A 7,565-nucleotide genomic window follows, 5' to 3' on the forward strand; every position below is an offset into this window, starting at 1 on the left:
GGTGCTAAGACCAGGCAGCTGAAAGGGATCTGCACAGCAGAAGGATATCAGGGTGTGTCAGTAATGCAAGCAGCGAAGGACAATGCAGAGCTGCAACTCCCTTCCGCCCCTGCCCCCTCTGCCAGACATCCGGATTCCAGGCACAAAAGGGCAAAGTCATTTTTTTTCCCCTTGAATAGTTTTTTTGGACTCTGGGAGGCTGCCCTTGAGACTGCCAAAGCCTTGCTGCTGCCCACACGAGCTGCTAGCGCTAGGTTCAATTAATCATCCTCTCGGTGGTAACTTTAGTAGCGCTGGGACCAGACATTGTAGTAAAATATCTTGAGCCTGTTTCCTTTCTCTCTACCTGTTATTTCTGTTACACAGCTGATGGGATTTGACACTTGCAGGTAAAGTAGCCATGGCTCTGCTCTCAGGGGGGTCTATTTCTAATGTAATGATGCTTTACAGGCTTACAGATATCCTAGCTGCATTTTTTCCTACTCTTGCTTTTCCTTAATGCTTTTTTGACTAAAGTTTGGTTTCCAGATATTTTTTTTTAAGTGGATTTTTTTTATTTAGTGACGTTTAAACAAACAAAAAAATCCCTGACACTCACAGTTTACAGTTCAGGAGATTCTCAAGGCAAGAAAACACTCAGCGCTGCTCTATGGCACATGCATATGTCTGGGACTTCCACCTTCCTGGAGACTGGACCACTGCACGTTATGCAACATCTTTACCTGGAAAACACAAAATATTATTCATTAAAGTCTTGCAAAGAACATCAGGTCCTGACCTGGTAGTAGGAGAATAAAACCAGGCAGTAGAATCATGCAGATTTTTTTTGCATTGGGCTAACAAAAAATATGTATGCCTCTCTATTTGCTGCATTTTTAAAATAATCATTCAGCATTGCTTTTATTTTTCATTTGATTTGAATGAGTTTTATTAGTTACTGTTGTGATGTGAATTTTTTATTGCTGATATTGCATATGTTATTATCTTCAGAGTGCAGAATTCCATACGAAAAAACCCTTTTGAAAGTGGGTTTTGGCTGGCTAAGTTCTGACAGGTACTTAGAGTGCCATAGTCCAGTGTTTTCCTTGGGCTTTCTCTAAGGTCTACACACCCATGATCAGTCCACTTTCTCCTTGGCTGCACAGTCCTGGCTGGCAGCAGCTGCAGCCCAGCGTCCTCAGGAGGTGAGTGTATGCCTGTGTATGCTTTGGTGAAGGAGGCACCTTGCAGAGATCCCAAGGAGTCCGTTCAGTCCCTTGCTGTGAGAAAAGGCAGGTTTCACCAGTTTTCCAACACAGTACAAATGGAAGCCAAAAAAAGTCACATTTTGGAGTAACCATGACTTCACAGTTAATAGTAACACAGAGCTCTAAGATAACCAGAGAAGGTATGGAAGGAAAGCTAGAGAATAATAATAATAATTTAAAAAAAACCAAAACCTTTTTAAAAAAAATCTCCAAAGAGCTGGGACTAGATGGCAAGTCTTAATTTCCACAAGTGTTGGATGCAGAGGAAGTTAAGAATCTGACCTGTTATGTCAGAAGAAAGCATTGATTCTGTGATTCTGTGATTTTCTTAAGATAAATCTATTCTTTTTCAGTCCCATTTGTACTGGGCTGTGGCCTGAATCCAAGTCAGGGACCAGTTCACAGGAGGGAATGAGAAGGCAGAGCCAGTAACAGATGACCAGATTAATTCTCCCAGCTCTGCAAGTGTGCTGCCAGCTACAGCTGGGTGAAAACTGCCAGCACGCTGGGAGGACCTTGCAGCATGCAAGCCAGTGGAGAGATAAGGCCCATGGGAATCAAATACAATAAATCAGAGGTTATTATTAAACAAGACTTAGAATTAGATTGAGCTTAATTGGACAGTGGAGACCAGGGCTGTGGTGAGATGACAGCGGTTGAGGCAGCTGTGTACCCTCTGAAAGTGCCTCAGTTTGACCACACCATTTTCACAGGATACTTGAAGCCCAGTGAGACCAGTGAAGCCAGTAAAGGTAAAGAGAAAAACAAGTCTGCCTAGCTCAGAATGAGGAGAGTCTCTGCAGTTGATTTATGGTTTTATGTTTATAGACCCACATCAGACAAAATACTAAGGTCCCTAATTCTGATTTCAGGCTCCTAATTTATGCGTGTTTCCTCAGAATTACAGGTCTAAACGTTCTGTTCATTTTGAGTCATGGTGCCCAAAATTGCTTGACAGTCTTCTGTTTTATTTTATTTTCTGCATGGGAAATTAGCTTTGGATAACAATCCTTTCCCCCCCCCCCCCAAACCTAGTTTCCTCTGATGGAAGATTTTGTTCCTCCATCAAGACATTCTCACTCAGAACCAAAATATCCCACATTCTGCCACCATGAACAAAAGCAAAGCTGAGCACTGCAGCTCCCGACCCCCAGGTCCCACATTACCCACAGCCACGAGGGAAGCCTAGAGAAGAGGAGGTCTCAGGTTAGGCTGCTCCCCTAATGCACTTGATTTTGCATTTCCTATCTTCACACATGGCCAATTCCCAAATGGTCAAAGGGGTCACACAAAGGAAACTGAGTACTAAAATAAGTTTCACATCTAACATAGCTCTGCACCTTATGAAAACGCATTCCGCAGATAGGCTAATCAAAGCAGAGATGACAATATCTTATTAAATGTTTTAAAAGCATATCATCTTCCAAATTTCCCAGTGGGAAACTGTGTCTGTAACATTAATATTATTATTGTAATATTGTAGTATTGTAATATTAATATTATGTATTGGCATCGTCAGCTGCTGATTTTTGTCTGCAAACCTTTCAGAAGACCTTGTGAGGCATGAACAACATCTGTAAATTATTTTTAAATACAAGATGTGCCTGGGTTGATCCTATCTGAGGGGTTTCTCAGCAACGGCCTAGACGGGCAGAGGCAGGAGGGGCTGCTGGGAGAGGGCAGCAAGCAGGCAGGCAACCCCAAAGTGCAGTTCACCCCAAGGAATTGCAAAGAAAGATAGGGGCTTCTCAATGGGGAGATGGACTGTCACTCTCTTCGATCCACGTGCGACTACTGGTGAGTGAAGGAATAAATAATGCACACAGTGGAAGACACTCATTTTCTGAGATACCCTAATCAGCCGTAGCCACATGTGCTCAGTGTCCTTGGAGCTGTTGAAACCAGCCAGGCCCATCACATTGCTGGGCATGCCTTGGAATAGAGCAGAAATGAGCTAATGGGCAGATCCCCCAGGGCAGATCCACCCACCCCCTGTAATCCATCCCCTGTACTCTGTCACCTGGACTCCACCTCTGCCAACACTCTCCATCTGCATCTTTATCTCCACTCAACTTTCCTACCAAAATTCCCTTCCTAAATCAAAAAAATCTATGTCCCCAGGTATGAGTATGAATACCCCTCTTCAGAGGCACAGAAAAGTTCTGCTGCCCCATTCACACTGCAGCATACTGCCTCTCTCTTCAGCCCAGGATCCCATTCAAAAAGGGCTTCTTGTTTGTTTCACTCCACAGGTTTCCTCATTACCTTTCCTCACAGGCATTACTATTTCTCTTCCTGCTCTCCACCTGCTCTGTGCCTGCTCTCTGCTGCTTCAGCCAGGACCCTTTCTCTCCTGGTCATTTCTGAGCACAGAATTAGAGAAAAAGACACATACTTTTTCTTCATGTCAACTGCAGATACAAAAAAAAAAAATGTTAGTATGTCTGCTTGCCACAGGGATATTCAGTGCTGCAATTGGCAAGCTTGAATTTATTTTTATTTTTAATTGTAGCTTGATATTCTCCCTTGTCCTTATATTTAGAAGCCAGTTAGCAACCACTGGACAGGAGAACATGCAACCTGTTTGAACAAAAAAGTTATTAGCTTTACAGCTCTGGCATAAATGAGTAACATTTGGGGAGTAAATGACCTGCTGTAGTTACTAAAGTTAATTTCCTTTTTGTACTTTTCTCTCTTGGTTTCCCTCTCAATGTTTATTTCCTTTTATATCTTCCTCTTAGTTCCCCTTCTGATCTTTTTAATTTTTTTCCCAAATTAGTTCTGCTGAAGCTTAAAAGAAAAATCAGAGACTTGAAAGTATTTTCCTTTGTAAAGGTCACACAGTCGTTGTCTGCTCCTTTAAAAAGAAAAAACTTGTGTTCATCTGACACCGGGTGCAGAAAGTAACAGATAAGAACATGCACAACTGGAGCCCGGGCACCCTCCCAGGCGTGCTGCGGACACCAGTCCTTGGGTCCTTGGCCATGACCTGCGACCTCTCCCGCCTAGGACATCTGCACTCTTTAATGTAGGGTTTTGTGATAAACAGAAGTCCCCTAAAAGACCAAAATATGGGGCCTAATCCACAGTTTATTTTTATTTTACCCATCTTTCTAGGCAGTCTTTTCTTGTCCCAGACCAGTTCCCATATATCATCTGCATCCTCTAAGGTTGTCATTTCAGCTGTGTGGGCTCTGTTTTCCATGCTGAGTTTCCACTTAAAACTCTGCTCCTGACCACCTTCAAGGCTTCCATTCGATTCCACAAGAAGCTGGTCAGTGATCTAAGCTCCCACTCACAGAAATCACATTTTTAAATCTATTTAGCACAACACTAAACTGTAACTCTCCAAAGATTCACAGACAGTAAGAATAGCATTTTTACAAGAAAAAGGCATACATAAGATCAAGGAATCTGTTCATCAGTCCCATTCATGAGTAACGGCGTGACTGTTAATGGCAGAGGCTTCAGGGACATTTTATGGTTAAATGCTGGCAAAAGAGTAACTCCTTTCTCTTTCTGACCTAATGAATATTTAATTCAAAATGGAACGGCTCCTACAGGAGAGAATAGCTTGGTACCTTGAGTATTCACTTGAGATACATATATCATGAGTTTTAGTTCCCTCTCGGGACGAGGAAAAGCCCATGTATCTGTCCAATTCAGCCTGGACCTCTTCTGTCCCAAAAGAGGACTGCGATCACTAGCATAGCTTTTTACAAGGGATTCACGACCTCTGCAAAACAAGCAAAGAAAAAATCCCCAGGCCATTCTGTATTCCATTAGTCTTTGGTGGTTAGGAGATGAGAGGAATTGCAGAAAGAGGATATAAATATAAAGTTATATAAAACAATTGTTTTACAAACTCATAATTTTACTGTTATAGCTACAAACATTTCAATTAAGAATACTGGCAATTCCTGCCAGCTCCCAGCTATGTCTGCAGTCAGGCATTAGCAACAGTTGGAGCCAGTAAGTGTTTCACAGGCCATTTTCGGGTGTCTCACTAGTTGTTCGTGGAGCATGACGGTGTACCAGCCTACTTGGCCATCAGAGACTGCTACCCTTGTGCCTTTCCCCAAAAGCATTTGAAAGGTGCAAGTCTCATTTTGCATCAGACCAAAGCCAAATGTCAAAGCCTAAAAAATGCTAACAAAGAATACTGTTCTCTGCTGCACAATTGCAGCTGTAATACCCTCCTCTATATATTAATGCTGAATTTCTTTCGGGGAGGTCCAAAAATATTGATAAGTGAAAACATAAAATGGACAGAGAAAGCTATAAAAGAAACCACCGAACAAAGCAGAGCCATAAGGAATCAATCACCATTATTCTTTCCATAATTAGGACCACAATAATAAGCAACGATGAAGTACTGGAACCATTAAATAAATCAGCAAAATTTGTGAGGTCCAATTTCACTGACACACTTAATTTCCTTGTAACTTTCCTATACTAATGTCAAAAATTATGGGAAAAAACACTTCGGAATTCTGAATACATAGCTGAAATCTTTTTCCTCCAGCTTGCAGAAGGAAAAATGGGATAGACTGATCTCTTCTTTGCTCAGCTGCAAAATGTTAATGGTTATGTACCTGTATGTAAATGCTTGTGTGGGCAAAGCTACACCCCCACCTTGCCAACCCTACCAAGAGCTCCACTTCTTACAGATAACAACTGCACACAGGGTCTGGAAGAGCAAATTCACTTGTGCTTCACCACCCACTACAGGCTGTTTCTGTGCATTTGCGTTATTCTAGGCTTAAAGAGCTTTAGCTGACCAGTCCAGACCAGTAGAATATCTTTTAGCTGCCTAGTCTGGCATGACAAATAATCAATAGTGAATTCTCAGTGTGAAAAGTCTGTGACTGGTCTGTGACTCTCTCCTCTGAGATGCCTCAAAATACTGCAAACTAAAACATTGGTAGAAATCCAGAGCATTTTACGAGTGATTGGGAAGGAGAGGAAAAAAATCAGAGCAAGTGACTAGTGTGCATATGTGACTTCAAACACATTTTTAAAAATAGTTTTTAAATCTTACTGTAGCATGACATCTAAAATCTGCAGTGGGGGACTTGTGGCCTACAGAGACCGGATAAAACCCTTCTGCATAAACAACATCCATCAGAAATCCACATTTGCAAACTGACTTGCAGGCGGTTGCACAAGGGAGCTGGGGTTTGCATCTCCCAGCACATTTTTGTTCAGCAGAGGCTTTCTCACAGACTTAAGCTCCACTGCAACTGGCTTTGAAGTCCTGTGCACACCTGCATAGATTACAAAGAAGGGAAGGCAGGTCCCTCCACACCCAAACTGTAAATTAACAATGCAACATGTCAAGTTAAGATATGCCCTCCAGCACCCTGTTTTAAAGTCAGACCAATGGCTGACAATCTCCTGATACACTTAACCCTTTCCCTGGAATTCACACCCAGCTTCCAGCCTCCACAAAGAAGAAACAAACTTACAGGAGTGACTCTCTGATTTTTTCTAAGTAATATATTGGTTCAAAACTGGGACATCTGCTTTAATCCAAGACAGGAGCTGAACTATACCCGGGTTTTTTCTGCACAAACAGGAGAAAGTTAGCACTGTACTAATTTGATTTTTGCAGTGTACAGCTGTTTGGAGCAATAGTTTTGGCCTGTGTATTCTGAGGTTGAAGAAAGCCAGCCCTTACCATTCCATTTCACCTGTTACACCTGGAACAACCCCCTGCTATGGGTATGTCATGGCAATGACTGTGTTTTTTTTTCTCCAGATCCCTTCAGGAGGCTCTGTTCTTCCACCAGAGAAGCACGTCACCAGTAATTACAGATTCAAAAAAGGACTTTTTAACTGAGCCAGGAGCAAGTATACTCACCCAAACTGCAAGACTTCCTAGTCTTATGACTGTAATTCCTTTCCTTTCTTCCTCCACTTTGTCATGGTGGGCCACTAATTACACTCATCATGTCCCATCACTTCATACCTAATGGTAGGTGACAACTAATTCCTGTACCATCCGTAATGTTAGCCTTCTGCTGATCTAACCTCCTCTCGACCCTGTCTCATCTCACGGCTCCTGTAGCTGTAGGAGACAAGCACATGAGAATAAAGGATCCTGCTGACCTCCTTAGCACAATATCTTCAGGGGACAGCTTGCTGCCCACTACAACTCTGCAATCCAGCACTACATTTATTTGCCACGTGCAGTACAAACCCAGGTCTGTGCTCAAGATCAAGCTTGTACATATCCTCACATGCAGACACAAGCAGACATTCAGGCACGGGGTCAAGGTACTGAGAGGCCTGCTGGGGATGGGCAAGTGGTGCATC

This window comes from Phalacrocorax carbo, chromosome 4 (assembly GCF_963921805.1).
Source record: "Phalacrocorax carbo chromosome 4, bPhaCar2.1, whole genome shotgun sequence".
NCBI classification, from domain to species: Eukaryota; Metazoa; Chordata; class Aves; order Suliformes; family Phalacrocoracidae; genus Phalacrocorax; species Phalacrocorax carbo.